A 19291-nucleotide genomic window follows, 5' to 3' on the forward strand; every position below is an offset into this window, starting at 1 on the left:
ATTCGACCAAAAAAGGAAGAAAAAGAAAAGGACCTAACAGTCCTGTTCATAAAAGAATTGGAACTTAAAAGTAAATGATATACAACAAAATATCCTACTACAGAAAATTTTGACCAAAAGAGAGAACACTCAGATAATTTTTCATCAGAGATACTGCAGTAGTTTACAACAACAAAGACAGACATGGATCTAGATAGCCTAGCATCCCAGCCCATCAGCAACTCAAAACAATATCAAATTGTAACTAAAAATGGCAAATCTCATGTAACTGAACTGGGGTAACAAGCAACTGCTAGTATGATTAAACAAAAGAATTAGTTGCAAAATTGAATTTCTGGCTACAGTGTACAATTTACTGTTTAAGTTTAGCGTACACTATATAGAAAAATGATAAAAGCTTCCTGAAATGTGACATAAGAGAAAGCATCACTTAGAAACAATATTTGGCAGTAGTTCTGCAATTTTACCATGATCAATACAAAAGTATGGAGAAACAAACCTAAGAGACTTATTTAAATATGTAAGAATAACAAAAGACAAATCCTGAAACAGCTACAGCTGATGGGTTTACACGCTTTTGTGAATGCAAAGGGCATAACATTCTATCTGGAGGCAGTGGAATTCCCTCCTTTGCAACCTGTTTCAAAATGAAGCAATAATCTGTGTGTGAATATCAAATGGCTATAGAAACACAAAGTTCATAAAGTCCTTTATATTTTTTCATCCCTATCATTTTCTTTCATTTTTTTTCAATTTGTGTAAGAAACCTTACCATTATACCATTTCTGCACCTATAATTGTTATTTTTTTTCCATTTATTACCATCAATGGTGCTCCCATGCAAAAAATTTCCAAGACTTGGCAATGAGTGAGCCATATGTGTCAGATAGGAATAACTAAAATATGGAAACTATTCATATGAAACATAACAATTACCATGACTTTCTCACAAGTCACAAAAGAATATCCTACATGCTAGAAAATATACAAAAGAATATCCCACATGCAAGAAAATATAGTCTTAACAAGCCCACCAACCATTCGTGGAACTTCCTACACATTAAAAGAAAATAACCTCACCTTTACCACTATTCCATCATCTGACATTCACATCAATAATGAAAGTCATGAATTTTATTCGTTATTATTATCATGACATGGGCACAAGGGGCACATGATAGCCAAGGCCTTGGTACTTGATAGCCAAGGCACATGATAGCCCTGGCACAAGTCAGTTAGAAGGCAGTACTCATTCTTGGCATGGTATGTAGCCATCAAGCCTGCATGTTTATGAAAAGAGCAAAATCCATTAATCCATCTGTTTTGGTGTAGCCAAAATTGACAGCAGCATATATATCTTTTGCATCAGAATGGGTATAGAAGACGTCAACCAGGTTAGGTGTTAGCCATATAGAAGAAATAATTATCAGGAAGACAGAATCTTAACATGCTTTCATTGAGTTCCTTCTAAGATAAGAAGAATGGTATAACTGGCAAGTAACATGCTCAAGAAAGGATTCAAGCAACCAAGCTCTGGGAAAAATCCTAATGCAGACCAAAACATCTTTTTCACAAAATACTATCAGAAGCATACAGCTATAAGCTTATATTATTTAAATAAAAAAGTGGTAGGATATGGAAGAATCTTAGCATAGCCTGCAGTTTGGACATCAAAGCCCTCATCCTGCCTAATAACAAAGTTAGAAGGATGCCAAAAGATTTGAGTCTTATGACAAGCAAATTCATTGTACCTGCAATTCTCTAATAAGTGGCAAACTACCAGTAATAGAATAGGGCTTTACATGCACCACTGCCTCTTCAGTCGTTTTACATAGGACATGGAAACCAGGGGATTGAAGGTTGCAAGCAACTCCAGAATTTGCCTCGTTGTAACTTAGTGTGATTCTGAGGGTAAATAAATTGTAAAACTGAATATTACACAATGAGTACCGTACTGATATGCAAAGAAAACTGATTCCATAGGACCATCACCCTACTTCCATGCTTGAAATTATAATCTCAGGGTGCAATGCAATTCACAACATAAATACTTGATCAAGGAATGTCTTTATTAGTGGAAGGCTGTTCCATCCCCTATGTGGAAACAGAAGTTCTCATGACATCGGCATTTTTTTCCCTTATGTTGTTTGCCATCAGTGCTGCCCATTCCAACTCCCAAGGAAAAAGATAAAAAAGAACCCCAACGTGATGAAGCATGTCTATGACAGGAAGCCCAAACCTAAATATCCTTCGATGAAATGCTTTCCAGTTTGCAAGAAAGATGTGGGACTTTCTTTTCTGTTTATTTGAACTTTGAAAGAGCATACTCAATTAAACTTCTGGAAAGTGGAAAGATAAGAAGTAGAAACTGTAGAAAACAAGGGAGCTTTGGTTCTGTGATCCCTCCTAGTCCCAGATGAAGCATGTGGCTTTGAGTATAATGAAAGACCATTTACAACAGAGAAGTCTTAGTTCAAGATCTAAAATGTAGAATTTATCCCATATTCATAGATTGTATCCAGGGACAGTTTTAACTTTTCTGTCAATTTACAAAAAACTTTTGCATTACATTGTTGACTGTTGGGCCTAATATGGTTTCTTGCAGTGTTTATAATCTTAGGATGTGTAATTACCTTATGCATACTTCTTCTCTGTATATCAAAATTTTCTTGAATTAGTGGATAAATGATTTTCAATTTGACAAACTACAATCCCCTTTTTCATTCCTACCAAATTTAAAGTGAAAGCAACAACCACTCAGCATGCTTCTACTAAACAAAGCAGTCGACAAAGGCATACCTTCCCCTTAGGTTTTCATCTGGTAGCACATATTTTGAAACAGGGTCCCTAGTATCAAGCTTCTCAATATTTTCATTTATGTCTTCTACATACTCCTGTAACTTCTTCAGCACATCTGATACACTGTTGAGGAGTGAATAATATATACTGTCAAACTTCTGAATTGTTACCTGAATATCCTTCTAAACTCAACTGGTAAAGCTACAGCAGACTAAGTATAGGAAGATAATTAGTTTAAGGCTAAAACATAAAAATGAAGAAGGCAAAGGAATTAATTGTGAAATATCATAATCTGATAAATTAAATCATCCACAATTTAGTAAGGAGAAAAAAGGAAAAAATTTCCACCTGTAAAATGGAGTCAACCTGCAAAAGTAAAGAGGCATTGTTAGAAGGGTTTAGAAGTTCAAGATCCTAAACAAGAATATATAAAGAAATATGTACCTAACATCCCCTGAAACTGTACATTCAGCTGGATTTGGTTAATTCCACCACCTGGATCTGTAATATAAAATGCTTATTCAGAAAAATGGAATTGGATTGGCTGCTTATGACAAGTCAAATATCACACTTGTCCGAGTTCTTCCACAATGTGATCAAGACTTACAAGACCATTGAGTTGGTTTCATTGTTGATGGTGTTGCAAATCCATAAACTTGTTCCTTAGGATGAGGAGGGAAATCTTTATAGAACCATAATTGGATCTCTTTGAGTGCTTCCATTGCTAGCTCCAAGGGATTAATAATAGCCTACAGAAAAAGAAAACTACTAAATGGAACACATTCACAGGTTCTTCCCAGTAATGGAGCATTCTTAATGTGTATGAACTTGCAGCAGTATTCCTCTTCAATCCCTCCAAGTTATTGTCCAGCTAAATTATCATAACATTAATTCATCTACAGCCAAGCCTATCCTATTTATTTTTGGTGCACTGTGATCACTTATAAAAGGTCTTTTATTCAAGGATTAAGTTATTGAATCAACAAAGACAAAATTTTTTATATTATATAATTAAAAGATAAGATGAATTCAGAAGCACTTTTTGATTTTAAATATAAAATATAGCAAACAGAATTCCATCGATCTAATTCACGAACTTATAGGATAACTATCTTACAAAATATCAAGATAAATAATAAAATACAAAGCAGAAACCTGGAAAAAAGAAAAACAGAAAGCTACAAAAAACAGAGAATAAAAAATAAATTCAAAGAAAATATACATTGACAAAAAAATAAGAAAACAAACAGATACAAAAAACAAAGACCACTTTCGAAGGAAGAAAAATCTTATAAAAGGAAACATCCAACTACAAAAAAAAAAAAGCACCACGGACACCAACAAAACATATAGTTGGCCTTAAAAATCCACATAAGCAAAAAAAAGGTAAAAAATACATTTTCAAAAAAAATATACAAAGAAATAAGACAACAAACAGATACAAAAAACAAAGACTACTTTCGAAGGAAAAAAAATCTCATAAAAGGCAACATCGAACTACCAAAAAAAAAAAGGACCACGAACACCAACAAAACATATAGTTGGCCTTAAAAATCCACATAAGCAAGAAAAAGGTAAAAAATACATTTTCAGAAAAACCATCGAACAAGAAAGACAAAATCTGTACAAAAACTCATTCGATAAACCATATACAAGAAGTTCCAACAAAAAGGGGAAAAAAGCCGAAGGAAAATCAAACCAGCAATAAATTCTAACAAGAAGTCATTATTTACTTGTTACAACAAGAAGCAAAAAAAACAGTAAGAAACGCCCCCTTTTCTTTCCACCAGAAGCTAAAAAATAGCTGGGAAAATAGCACAAAAAAAAACAAAAAGCATGAAACAGAACAATGGAGGCAATACCTTAAAAAAGCAGAACAAAATCAGAAATGCTTACATCATGGCCATGGATATCTGATTGAAATCATGTTTTTTTTTTTGTGGGAAATGGAGAAGAATTGCCCAAAAATTTTCTAAAATTTAAGCGAGAATCCAGGAAACTTTAGCTTTGCAGTTGATCGGAGAAGGAGAGAGAGGTGATTGACAACTTCTTTGTAGAGGAGAGGGTATAAGTGGGCTGGAGTTGCGGCCTGGAGGGATATGAGAGAATTTTTTGTTGGAATTCTGCCTAGCTGGAGCTGCGGTTTAGGGTTGAAAGGAAACAAAGGAAAAAGGAGGAAGAAATGGAGAGTAGGGAGAAGAAAGAAAGCGGCTGAGGTTTAGGGTTGAAAAGAAGACAATGGAAAAAGGAGGAGAGAGAAGGAATGGAGAGTGGCGTGAGTAGCACGAGGGCCGACGAAAAAAAGCCTGGCACGCGAGGAGCACGAGGGCCGACGAAAAAAAATGAGCCTCAGGCCGACGAAAAGAGCCTCAGACCAAAACCCCCACTCGCTCTTATTCTATATATGTTGATAAGGAACATAAAGAATTAATTGATTCGGCTTGTACGAAGCAGCTCTTCATCAATCATGATTCGTTGCCACAACTGGCTCAGTTAATTATATCTATTCAACACAAAAGAAAGTTGAGAAATCTTATGTCCTGCAAATAATGATCAGCTATTTGCAACCAGATAGTTACCACTCCTCTATTGATAGCTGTCAAGGTCAAAATGAATGCAGATGTGACAGGGGTATGCATCTTAACCCTGATCTGAAAGATGATCCTATGATTCGGTCCGAATTAGCGGATGATTCGGTCCGAATTAGCGGATGTTCGATCCATCAAATCATATGAGGATTGGATTACATTCGGATCAAAAGGTTATGCGATCGTATTCGTATGTCATTTTTTTTTTGTGATTCACCGATATGTGATCGCTTAGTTTTTTTTTTTTTTTTTAGAAACTTTTTATACATTAAATGTACAAATTGGTAATAGTTTAATCTCTTGTTTCTTATTTTTATATCTATATTCTTTTTCAAAATAGGTTTTCTTTGCATATGATTTTAAGTTTTTAAACAAATTGTCATATGATGTATGAATAAAAAATTGTAGAAGAAATACTAAATCTTATTAATTTGACTAGGGGGAGTGCCCGCGCATCACGCGGGTGTTTGGTGCCTGTGGGGAAGGAGATTTTTTTGTTGAACAAACAATAGTATATTGTGAGAAGAAATTTAAAATTTAGTATGAAAAGATAAACAATATAATCAATCAATTCACACAGCGTTACAATAAAACTGTGTCAAATTGAAGGTCGTTGATAATGCAGAAAGGCAGAGCAACATAGAAAGCTAACCTTATTCCAGAATCTTCACCGAGAGCTCTTACTTGCTGTTGCTCCAAACCTATAAGATTATAACCAACCCAGACCAATTGGGGTTAGGCAATGCAATAAGAGTCGCTAATTGTAGGTACTAAGAATACATCGACAAAATTAAGGGAGGAACTGAAAAATTGGGGGGGTGAAATCTAACCTTATACTGAACCACCAGGAGTGGCTGGAACTGAAGAACATTCTGAGCTGATTAGTATGAAGCCAGGTAGAATTATCCCAATTCTAGAATACGAACAGGGAGAAACTGATAATCAACCGTTTAGGCATTAACATGCCAACGGTTCGGCAATTGAATTGTGTGTAATTAATGATGAAATAATAGGTAATTTCAGAGTTGAGCTCGGATGGAAGAGAAAACGATGAGGTAAATCGTTGTAGACAAAAGCAAAAAGAGAAAACTTAACTCCTGAAACTGAAAGGGGATAAACTGACCAACGTTTATGGCTCATAAATGCAGATTATAAATGATAGAGAAATGGGTTCCTACCATTGATAGAGAAATCGTTGGCTCATTTTCTAAATCCGATTGCCATTCAAACGTTTCAGACAAAACAACATCTCAAACAGTTATCTGTGGCTAAAAAGAGGAATTATTGGTAGCTAAGGGATATTCCGGTAATTACACCAACACACAAGCATATATGGGTTGTACAAAATGCAAAAACGGTTGCACACTAATTACACATTCTATCAATACCCAGATGGCTCATCAATGACAACTTTAAATGTATTAAAATGGGGTCATTTCAGTAAACATACCTAAATATATGCTTTCTTAACTTGTATCTAAAACTTTTAAACTAATACACAACATTTCACATTTCCAGAAAGCCCCCACCCATGCGGTTGAAATTCAACCTATTCTTTGACCAAAACTCAATCTTATATAGTATAAGGAATCAAAATAAGAAAAAAAAATATGAAAGCTACTTTATATTGAAACAAAAAAAATTTAATATTTCCCATTGAACGGACAACCTATGAAAATTACAATGTTCTGCACTCAGCCACTGTCTACGTTGGGTTGGGTTGATTTTGCGGGAGGCGAAGCCGAAACAGCAGCCCAAGCAATGACACTAGAAAAAGAGACGGAGGCGTCCAATTTTGTGTTTCCTAAAATCAGGGCAACAATAAAGGCTGACCCAAAAAAAAAAAAAAAAAACTTGCTTTTGCGAGTATCCAAAGTGGGAAAAGTTATTTATCTTTGTGCAACAAACATACTATTATTGTTTTCTTTTGAAAAGTCCAGCAAAGATTAGTTGTGGACGTCTGTTCTATTTATTCTTATGTCTCATTTGTGTATATCTATAATATTCTGACTCAGTAGCAGAATTAGGACCCAACAGTGGGGGCAATTCCTACGATTAAGACAAATTTTTTGTTAAAAAATTTTAATAACCAGTACGATAGTTGTGTGAATTTTGTTAAAATTATATAATATTTTACAATAATAACAACTAGATGACAATTTTTTTTGTACGGTAGATAACAAAAATTTTTACATTTATTTTTATGTACTAAAGTTTTGAATCCTAAATTGCCAACTAGTATTTGACTTCATTTGAAACATGCGATTATTTATAAACTAAGTGATAGCAATAGACTTCAAGAACTCAAAAGGGCAAAATAAAAGAATGTAGGAAATTTTAAAAATTTTAGAGAGGGGGTGCAATTATAGGATAGGATTGAAAAATTAAAAAAATTTTAGTCAATTTTAAAAATTCTTCAGAGTTCAAGGGAAAAACCTTTCTTGTTGTCGCTTTGGATTTGATTATGACCAGACTTTACCCAAATCTTTTAAATTTTATCTGCATATAACCGAGTATTATTTATCAGTTATCGTTAAAATCTTAAACTCTATTTGGATAATATTTGGAAAGAATGAACTTAAACTATAGTTACAGTTACATTAAAATCAGTCCATGGATTAATATAAGTTTGACTGTTTGTTTGCATCCGATCTTAGATTCTCTATATTTGTGTACACTAGACGTATATTCTTCTTTGTTTCCTTTGGACATAGACAATTGGTCAGTAAAACAAACTTTTGGTCAAATTTTTGAAGGGAAAATTTGGAAAAAGACAATAGGAAATATTAGTATTCAAAAGCTGGGGTGTAAATTTTGAAAAAAAATTGTTAGGTAGAATAAAGGTTATAGTTCATAAATAACAAATTTATTTTGTAAAATATGTGAAATGACCAAGACTTGTGAGTGTACGTGCACTTGCACCATATGTGCACATGTGAGTATACATATGTGCACATATGTCGATATAAATGTGGATATTTGGACGTGTATATATATTTAAGAAATTGTCTATCTTTATTTATTAGGACATTTCAATTCAATGAAATACACGTTATGATGAAAAGAATTCAGTCATTTAACAATAAATTTATTACCTATGTTAATTGGTAAATAATGACCCATACCCTGTTAAAAAATTCACCCGAAGTCACACTCATCTTATGAATTTTTAATTTCTCTATTCCCATTTTCTAAATTTTTCCAAGTTTGAAAAGTTATTAGCATGGCTTGTTTTTTCTCATGAAGTACATTGGTTTTGGTCTCGATGAAGTACATTGGTTGAGGTACATAAAGGAGTGCAAAATTTTGCTTCAAAGAGGTGCATTTCATTTCTAATAGGATCTGTTGCACTAGAAAACTAAACAATTTTGTCAATTTGGACTCAAAGAAAAGTAGAAAACATGCTGACCGCTCTACAAGACACTTTTGTAGTGGTCTGAGATTCAGCTGACGTAAACCAAAGTTTCAATGACCACTTTCCTAGTACTCTTCCTGGATTATCACTGAGTAGAGCTGAGGGAGCGAACAACAGTTGAATATATTAGACTAAAAAAAAAAGAAAAAAGAAAAGAGGCGGCTGCTGCGGCGACTGAGGTGGGGAATTGCTGCTCCTACGTGGCGTCGGACTGTCGGCGGTCGGCGGCATTGCTTCATTGTAAGCTAATTCTTCCAACGCTCCGAACGATGCGATAGATGCTTTTCTCAACTCTCGCGGCTGCAAATGCCTTTACTCTCAGATCGAGGTTTCCTTTTAACTTAATACAGAGTAAAATCAATAAATGCATGCGTTTTTTTTTCCCTCGCGTTCTTTTATGTATCTGCATGTGAAATGAGCTGATAAGAGGAATGAGCAATGGAGATGCTTCAAAGTACAATTCAATTGATAGTCGTGATTAGTGTAATTTATTTTAATACATATTTTTTCGGTTGAAGAGTTAAGATGAGAATATGTGATATTTTAGTAAATTTCTGGAGTTTAGGCGTTGCTTACTTGTTTAGGCATTGAGAGATAAATTCAGGGAAGCGAAAAGATGTTGCTTGACATGAAATGTCATCAAATTGAGGTGAAAGATTACTATATTTGGATCATAGGCAAAAATGAAGCATCTTTCAAAAAGTTTCAGTTTTGAATTGATTTTTGCTATGTATATTCTACTGTATTTGGAATATCTAATAGTGATAGAAACAAATTAATGGTAGTCTGGATGGGAATGCTTCACTGTATTGTAGAACAATATTATGATTCATGCTTCGAAAACTAAATGCAAAATGCCACAGATTAGAATACAATGCAGTAAATGAAAAGCCTTGTTAGTTGCAATCTTATTGAACTTCACTTCTTGATCCAAAACCATAGGCCTCAACAGATGATAACTATTATCACCTGAAGCATGGTTTTTATGCTATAATCCTTCCCTTTCTCGAGTCCATCATGTGAGATGATTGAGTCTTCAGTCATTAACAAGGTAGTTCCTAAGGTCTGTTGTACATAGACATCACACCAAACAGAATGGATGGGTATCTAGCTCTCCCCTAATTCTCTTGTGGTTCAGTTTTCTGTGGTACTTTGCAAGTTGGTCAAATTAGGTCAGGTAGAGTGTTGGCTTCATGCTCTATCTATTGTATAAAGCAAGTTTCCCCATTTTTCGGAGAGCAGCAAACTTGTACGAACTTGTGTGTTTGAATTCATTTCAGTCAATGTGGTTGATGGCAAAAACCTCTTGCTGCTAAAAAAGACTAACTTTTTGTTCAATGTGAGCCATGTTGCTGCTATATCATCGAGTAGTAGTTCCACTAGTTGAATCCCAATTAAACTTTTTGCATGGAAGCAAACTTGGGAAGGATTTCTTGAATTCTTTATCTTTCTTGCTAATTCTGCATATTATTAGTCTTTTCATTTAACAAACTTACTTATTAAATTAGAGCTCAGCAGTCTTTGTAAACACCAACAATCAGTATTCTATTCTAGTCATACTTTCATCTTTAATATGATAAAGGTATCTCACACTAAGTTCTTGTTTGCAAATTTGTGTAGTTGTCTCTCTCTGCTACAAACTTGTGTGATCAGGACGCGTGTGCTATCCATGGTTTGTTCATCATTTCCTGATGATTCATGATTATCAACGAATTTATGTTAAGTCTTCTAAACAAAAAATGGTGATATGCATTTGCTTAATATTTCTCAATGTCTCAGAGGTTTAGGAGCTCCATTTTATAGCTTCACAATTTTTGAAATCATTTGTAAACGTTTCTTCAAGGTGAAGAGCAAAAATGAAAGCGTATAGCACTAAAAATTATTTAAAAATTATCTATGATATCCAATGCAGTGGAGCTTGTACTCTCTTGTAGATCTTAGGATGTGATTATAGGATGAGTAAGGGGAGGTTGGCCATGCTATCTTACGTAGAATACTCCTTTTAATTGATCACTTTCATAATGAGCTCTTTGTAGCCTCTAGTGCAGTATCTGCAGACAGAAGCAGACGTATGTAAATTTAATATGGAACATTCATGCTTCCTGGCCTAAAAAGTTTTGGAGATATAATCTGTTATATGACACTTTAAGGTACTTGAGGATGTTCAACTATTTAATCAAATCAGACAGGAACTTTCCAGCTTCCATTTGGATGCTGTATTTTCTTTGTGGTGTCTCAGGATAAAGGAACAATTGTCTGTCTAATAATGACTTGGTAATTGAAATTGCGATTGAGTTTGTCTAAACAGAAAACTGAGGCATATCAATAAGCATAAGGGAAGTGGATATAGTGTGGTCTGTATTGACATCTAAACGTTGGAGAAGCTCAACTCTCTCTCTCTCGCGATTAGATTTTTGACAAGCACTGTTGTCGAGAAGATTGTCAAATATCTGAAGCTTCCTGTATTCTTGTGTTTTGGTATTCTTGTTCTGCCATGCAGTTTATATCAGGAAACCATATAAATCGCTAGATCAGGCAATCTGCCATTTAGGATTGTTGACACCAAACTAGCATGATATTCCTGTACACTTTATTCAAATTAAATGTACCGCATGTAATGTTTACCTTCCCTGTAGTTACTGGGGTAGATGCATTTGCTAGCTTTCTGTCCTTGTTTAAGTTGTCAGTAGCAGAATTGGAAACTGAAGGATGCAAGACTGCACTTAAACCCCTTGCAATTGCACCTTGCACCCTTCTCCACCCATCTACTAATTTGATCTCGATTCTCGATGAGAAGTTTAATCTGCATTTATCTATGGTATGTTTGTATTTATAATGGATATAATAAGGAAATAACTGATGCTTGTCCACTTGGTTTGGTCTTGTTTTACTTGGCCAGTTTGGATGATTGACAAGCATGGCCAACTCTCGTTTGTGAAAAGTCGCTTAAGTTGCATACTAACTTAAATTGTTCAAGCTATCTAATATGACGAATAGTACTTCTCAATAATTCTTATGATTTACACTCAACAATAGCGTCAAATTACGTTTTATAACAATTTTAGGGACAATCTCAAACCCCACAGTCTTCTGCTGTCAACATCCTCTCTCTGATCTGCTATTCACCCTATAGCACTGAAATAAATCCTTTATACACAATCACAGTTACTAGATTCAGGATTACCACTGTTTGTCTTTGGTTAGCACTTACAGACCTTGTTTTTTCCAGAGTGATCCTATGGCAGTTATTTTTATGCCGGAAAGAAAGATAGTTCGCTTTAAGAGTTTGGTCGTACTGAAGTTCTTTTGAACTCTCCTGAGTCACAAGTGGATTAAAAAGTTACAGTATTGCCTACCAGTTTGAGATAGTGCAGTATTTAGTGTGAGTATGGCTATTTTAAATCATGGATTTTTGTCATGCAAGTACAATTTTCGCTACTACATGTACATTGATGGTAATCTTCATTACAGGTTTCACGCGTATGGTGTCGATACCCAGTTTCGCAATATAGATGTAAAGGTATGTCACGCTGCTCCTATAAAATGTTCTTCCGAGAATTGAATCCTTAGAGGATTGATTATCTGTTTTATGGGATGGTGTCCAGTTGTTGAGGACTTGTTGATTTCATGTTTGCATACCCATTATGAACAGTTGTTTTGCAAATATAACAAAGAACAATAATTTAAGTTGAGGTACGACAACTAATTAATTTGCTTCTCGATTGGTAAATTTACCTGAAGCATCTAGGTTGTCGAGAGAATGCTAGATCTTTGACCCTTGTAGACCATGAGACTGTAAAGCTTGTAATTACCAAAAAAAGAAAAAGGTTATTTATGAGGTGGACAAAAGTCAAGTTATCTATTTTTATTGACTGCATTATAAAAATAAAATGCCATTGTTGGCTTAAAAAAAAAAATTCTCTCCTTCTTCTAATAAACAAAAGATTAAAAAAAAATGCTATCTATATACTTCAACATGAACGTTGAAAAGAAAAGATCATCTATAATTACCTATGTGCAGAAATTAAAGGTGCTGTTTCTTCTTATAATAAACAAAGAAAAAAAATGCTATCTATAAACTTCAAGATGAACGTTGAAAAGAAGAGATATCTATAATTTCCTATGTGCAGAAATTAGAGGTGCTGTTTCTTTTCCGTCTGGCATGATTGCCAACTCATTGGCACCATCCATCACCGCAGATGATAAAAATTCGAGCTCATTAGTTGGCAAGCTGCCAATTCTTTCTTGAATTGCTCCACCCGTTGCTGTTGGTTGGAACTTGTCATTATTGCGGACCCGGCATGCCGCAAAATTTTGTACCTAGAAGCAAGACAAATTAATTAACTCAAGAATTAATCTTTCCTGTAGTGACAATATATACACTGTCAACACCGGATAAATGATAACTATGTAAAATTTGAATTTGAAATTCAACTTTTACACATATGTCATGAATCCAACGATAATAGTGTATACACTGTCAGTGTATATATGATTTACTCCTCATTCAGAGCTTTGAGCATATTATTCTCACTTAAGAAACCAAACAATAAACTTAATTCTGAATTAATGGCAATAATTACCTTGACTTGGGTAGTCTCATCAACCTTTCCATCTAATTGGTCAGGATTCAATCGATATTCGTAGATGGTCCAATTACTTTTGGTTCCATTGGGCGAGTGTCCCCAATAAAAATCCACGGCCTGTTTGAAGCCAATAATTCTATTATCAAGACCAATTTCAGCCGGCAAGCCTGCGGGACTCCAATAACCATCTGTGGTGGGAAGGTCACCGGCTAAACGATTGGTGAAGAAAAACCATTCACCGGCCACTCCATATTTGAATTTATCTGCATGACAGCTCGCAATTCACAAACAAAATCAATACCATAAAAAAGTTCTATTTTCACACGCGCAATAGTTCTATTTTTACCAGAAAAAGTAATACGACTCACTAATTCTCTAAGGGTGTGTTTGTTTCGACCAAAAGTATTTTCTAGAAAATTGACAAACCACAAAGGTAGAGGAGCATATACAATTGAATAAAAGCATAAGAACATAGAACATGCCAAAGGGAAGTTGATCAGGGTTGTGTGAATATACATCAATTGTTGGAATAATATCTGCAGGAAGTTCTCCTCCAAGAATCTTCTGCTTCAAATAATGTATGACTTGATCATTGGTAGGGTAAAATCTATATCCAAAGGGTAAGTTCAACACCTGTTTTCCATCACCAGAAGAATTTCTTGGATGAGCCATGGAATTGGTTAGGGAAAAATCCAAAGAAGAAAAGCTCACAATATCAAGAAAAGTATGCACCCGATCGAGTATTACAATTAGAGAAGAGCAAGATCTAGTAGTTCAAACAAATCTTATTCAAGAAGGGTGATATCCAAGCCTGAACTTTTATTGATGTTTATATAGAAGTCACTATGGTTAGATATCCTCGTACAATCTGAATTTGGATTATGTTAGACTTCCTAATATTGCGTTCTTTGTGCGGGAAGGAGTAGGAATTGAAAATTAAGTGTAGGAAACTACTTAGCAGGAATTGGCTTCTGGCTATAGCAACTCAATTTTTCCGGTAATTTCCTTATTCCTTGGACACAAATCTATCGCAAGCGTTTTGTGGAAACCTAAGATAGAGACTGTCGCCTTTAGAATTTCAGACACCTACTGTAACCAATGCTTGTAACTTGTAAGCCCTGTGGTATATTTCATAAACCACCCTCCAATTTTTTTAATTTATATAAACGAACCCTCTTCGCTCTTCCCACAATGCCACTTTCTAGATTATCTCTCGCATCCTTCACGGACATCACCACGGATGGTCTATCTCTTCGCTTCTAGGTAACTTCGCCTTTCTCCCGAATCCAAACACCTCTCTAATTTAATTTAATATTACTGAAAAATAATTTGCAGATGACTCACTACTTCAATACTACCCAATTTTACCAAAAAAATAAAAAATAAATAAAAGGTAAAACAAAAAATGGTACAACCGAAGAGAACTACAGGTGACCGACCATTGGCCGGCTTCTCAATCAGAACTCAGAAATCCACATTGCCCATTCAAACAAATTTAATGGACAAATTTCCATCAAGCCACTGAATATTGAGTTTGTCTCAAGTCTACTTGTAACAATTCGCCATCCATCACGAAATCAATATCAGTCCACAAGGTAACGTTGGCAGTGGTTTTTCTCAAAGGAGTACCACTCTTAATCTGAGAAACGAAAATCATTTCAAAGGGACATTCATTTCATATAAGGGTTTCTACAATTTTGTCGGGATATGAGCAGCCAACTGTGTGCTGCAGATAATTTGTGTTCATGATCAGATTGTAAATATGACATTGGACAACCACGAGATCGTGCAGGCTTATATTGATTTTCCTCCAGGTTTAGATTGATTTTCCAGACCCGAATGGGCCTCGGCTTACAGATTTAGATTGATTGAGTGGAAGAAACAGGAAAGAAAAAAAAATGAAAGTGGCCTGGTGGGAATTACACCCTCATTAATTGTAGGACGTGAAACAAATATGGGAATACCCAATTCTCTTCATTCCAAGTATTTATGTTGTCAAATACTGGAGCAAAACTAAGCTTTCCGATCTCTTCAGAAAGGTAACTTTTGCGAACTGAAATGGTCTTTCGATATCAATTCTCACCCTATACTGCCCCGTTTTAAGGTCCAATCCAAGGACAGCATGATGTGTATATAATGCAATAACATACAATTTTAGCTAAAGTTGGGGTATGTTTAAACAAAATATATGAACTTGGTCGTACCGTTACAGGCGCATGGATTTTGAAAGCTCCTGTAATTAATTATCGTGTGAGTAAAAGATTAGGATATTAGTGATGAATCTATCTGTATTTGGTGATAAGCTTAGAATGACAATATTGTGAAAAGTTAGACAATTAATTCTCCATCTTCAGTGACTTCAGCTATTGTCATCAACTCATCATACATTAGCACCAAAACTATAATATTTGTGAAACTTTTTTTTTGAGCTTGTGAAAAGAAAAATGACACACGACCTAAAAAGGTTAAAAAAAGGCTGTAATTAAATGCATCTCGGCCTCCAACTAGTTTTTTTTTTTTTTTTTTATCTTTTTTCAACAAAGATCAGATGGTAGTGCATGTATGATAATTCATCATTCATTTCATCATTCAAAAATGAAAAATAGGTGCACGTAGAATTTAGTTGGCAACCCATATTCTAATACTCTGTTCACCCAAAAAAAAAAAACCATATTTGAATATGTTAAGCTTGTGCATTAATCTTGGCTTCCCCCCCCCCCCAACAACACAAAACAACAAACAACACCTAAAAATTGAGGCTGAGGTACCTGATACGAGTAATTAATATTATTCAACAGATAAGAAAATTCCAGCATTCATCTTCTAGCTAGGTATGGTTAGTACATGCGCTGCCAAGGTTCAATGCATCAGAACTCATTCCTCCATTTAGATTTGCTCATACCAACGTCTAGTCTTGGATCACCCGTTCAATTTTAAAACAATATTGCATAAGATATGAATATCACACCTTGTTTATTGGTATGTATTAGTTTTCTCGCTGAACCAAGTCAATTGTGAATTTAAAAATCGTATGAGAAATGATAAGCTACATGTGCAGATGAAAATTGACTAAAAGAGTAGCAACTTTAGGGTCTTTGAAAGCCAAAATACTTGTCCAATGGTTAGAAGAGGTTCTTAGAATTCCTCATTCCAAATTTAAGATTCGAATTCTGTGCAAGAAGGATTGGAAGTGTAAAAAAAAAAAAAAAATCCAAAGCACATAGAGCAAGATGAAGTAAATTAGACATTATAATGCATGGCATGATTTAGACTTTGAATAAGTTTCATTTTACTTTGTAGTGTATATTTTAGTCCTTTATACAATTTGAACTTCTTCATTGGGCTAATCTGGTTTCACATTTGACATATATTCCTTATAAAGGCAATTCTTGAAGGTGTGTTTATTGGTGCTATTTGGGTGAACATTCAAGACCAAATTTCTCTAGCTCGGCAAAAATATCGAACTATCCTAAGCTTGTATGGTCCTTCCTCCAAAAAAAAAAATGTATATCTTTTATTGTCCAAAGAAAGGAAATAATTGTGCTGATATTGAAGCACAATAAGTACATTACGTACAAAACATTAAATTTCAACTTCCCTAGTATATCTATTACATCTTGGTCTACCCATAGCGGTAATCGAGAATTGCAATTTTATCTCGACTCTTTGACAGGTAGGCAGAATCTGATCTAATGTAGAACAATTTGACTAGGATAAAAAAGAATAAAATGACAATGAAGAAGTTTTTTTTAAAGAATATTTTTTTGGAAGAAGATAGGCACGTACCCGTAAATGCAATTTAAGACGGCTGAAATTTTTTTCCTACTTATGATATTCCATTTGTTGATTAAGAAGGATCCGTCCTTTCTCTTCATGCTCCTTGTCTGTTTATTTTTTTGAGAGTGATTTCTGGCTAATAAGGTTTTTTTAACCCATTAAACTAAATAATCATTTTGACATTTTCAAGTTTATCCATTACTTCACTTTTTTGAACTTGGCATCCCATGTTGCTTGCAGCATAGTTATTAAAAACGGTCTACAGAGGAACCAACGAAGGAAGTGGATCAACGAATTACTGGTTCAACTAGTGGGTGAATGGTCTGGTTGAACCAGTGGATTATTAAATATATTTAAATATTATATTTCAAAAGTTTCGATATAGGATATATGGTATAAACATTAATAAACTACACCATAGCAAATACTCATTTAAGTTAATTCATTATAGAATAACTAATACTTATAAGAACCAGTAAAACCTAAATTTAATTATTAATCCAACAACCTTCAAGTGTACAATTTTATCTATGTTTGGTGTAATTATCTAATTCATTTACGAATTTTAAGTGCAAAAGGTGATTAGAAACAATATTTATCTTTAAAATGAATTGTGTAATATGTTATTTTTAAAATTCATTTCGTAAACTATAGAGTCTGGAGATTAATAAATTTTATTAAAAGATTTCAAATAAATTTATTTTACAGAAATAAATACAGAAAGAATTGACTGAAAAAGTTCATAAAATAAAAAAAGGATCATGAACTAATATATGGCCTAGTGGTCCAATGGTAAGTGTATTCTATTTACTTACATAAGGACCGAAGTTTGAACCATACCGGTACGTTACTAAAATTTTTACCACAAAAACTATGCTACTTAGTTCTTTACAAAATCGGTCGAGTTTTCAATTCAATTCGGTTGATCCACCAGTTCGCCGACAAGTTAACAGGTCTTATCCTTATCCAATTAGATTAGAGATCCAACTCAACTGATTGCTCGATTCATCGAGTTTACTGGATCGAGATGAATTTACTCACAAAATCTATGCTACTCAATTCTTTTCAAAATCGATCAAGTTTTAGATTCAATTCGGTTGAACCATCAGTTCGTTGCCAAGCCAATGAGTTTTATCTTTATTTGATTAGATTAGAGACCCAACTCGACTAATTGATTGATTTATCGGGTTAACCGGTTGAACCATTGAATCGATCCGAATTTAATAACTATGGCTCGCAATCATCTTATTTATGTAGTTTCATTAATGTAACAGTCACTGGTAAATTCATTTACAATGTCTCATTCATTTTGTGTACAACTTGGTAGAAAATGTTATCAAAGGGTTTGGCTGTGAGAGGTCAAACGTATTAATTTGTTTATAAAAGTAAATTAGAAATTAGCATCAAAATGCATGATATATGATAATTATGAATGCATATATTCACATGATAAATTACATATAATACAAATATATTAATTAGTGTCCCGTGATACCTATGAGAAAATTCCCATTTCAACATAAGTTGAAAAATAATAATCGCCTTAGCAAATAACGTTGTTGTAGACTGTGCGGCCTTCATACCCAATGTCTCTTGAGCAACATATTTTTATTGACAGACTTGCTGGACATATAAAGGCCAAGCTAAAACAACTGGTACAAGTGGCTGACTGCTTCATAACTAATTGAAACAACGGCACATCAACAAATCGACTTTACGTGAATTCGTTTGTTTTCCTTCCTCGATTAGCTTTTTCATTATAAGCGGACCCCCTAAAACATGTTATGTTTCCTTTTCTGAAGGATTGCAGGAATAATGCCTGAACAACATTTCCTTTCTTGTACTTGAACAAAAAGAATATCTTCTGGCTTCCTGCAGGCTCTGTGTATTTCTTTTGACCTTTATTGGATCCCTAATGGAGTACGGCCTTAATACTCTAAATATAGGGAAATATAGGTTTCCTCTTGATCATTTTTACTGTGTTTCAAAAGCTTAAACATAATTGCTGTATGCTTCATATTGCAACTATATATGACTAAAGACACTTGAGCTCTTGGCTGAAATATTAAAGGTCAAATTGCTGGGAATTACAATATATATACATGTAGATTTTGAGATGTAAACCG

General features: G+C 34.3%; 3 long non-coding RNA genes across 8 annotated transcripts; 1 reads left to right on the forward strand and 2 right to left on the reverse strand.

Moving 5' to 3' along the window:
• Positions 1-301: 301 nt before the first annotated feature.
• Positions 302-5189, reverse strand: LOC113742436 (uncharacterized). 6 transcript variants are annotated; one of them, XR_011818326.1, is made up of 8 exons: positions 4662-5189; positions 3407-3548; positions 3244-3300; positions 3148-3165; positions 2800-2922; positions 1752-1905; positions 1081-1684; positions 302-637 (listed from the first exon to the last, which is right to left on the reverse strand). It is a non-coding gene; the product is annotated as an uncharacterized lncRNA (long non-coding RNA). The 6 variants fall into 6 exon arrangements; XR_011818329.1 differs by having other exon boundaries at positions 302-1280; positions 1803-1905; XR_011818327.1 differs by having other exon boundaries at positions 302-1684; positions 1803-1905.
• Positions 5190-8868: 3679 nt separating this feature from the next.
• LOC113698542 (uncharacterized) lies at positions 8869-12448 on the forward strand. Its single transcript, XR_011818253.1, has 3 exons — positions 8869-9130; positions 12032-12184; positions 12274-12448. It is a non-coding gene; the product is annotated as an uncharacterized lncRNA (long non-coding RNA).
• A 482-nt stretch (positions 12449-12930) lies between these two features.
• Positions 12931-14491, reverse strand: LOC113699496 (uncharacterized). Its single transcript, XR_011818182.1, has 3 exons — positions 13905-14491; positions 13386-13651; positions 12931-13122 (listed from the first exon to the last, which is right to left on the reverse strand). It is a non-coding gene; the product is annotated as an uncharacterized lncRNA (long non-coding RNA).
• Positions 14492-19291: the final 4800 nt, after the last annotated feature.

Source organism: Coffea arabica, chromosome 7e, assembly GCF_036785885.1.
Source record: "Coffea arabica cultivar ET-39 chromosome 7e, Coffea Arabica ET-39 HiFi, whole genome shotgun sequence".
NCBI lineage: Eukaryota > Viridiplantae > Streptophyta > Magnoliopsida > Gentianales > Rubiaceae > Coffea > Coffea arabica.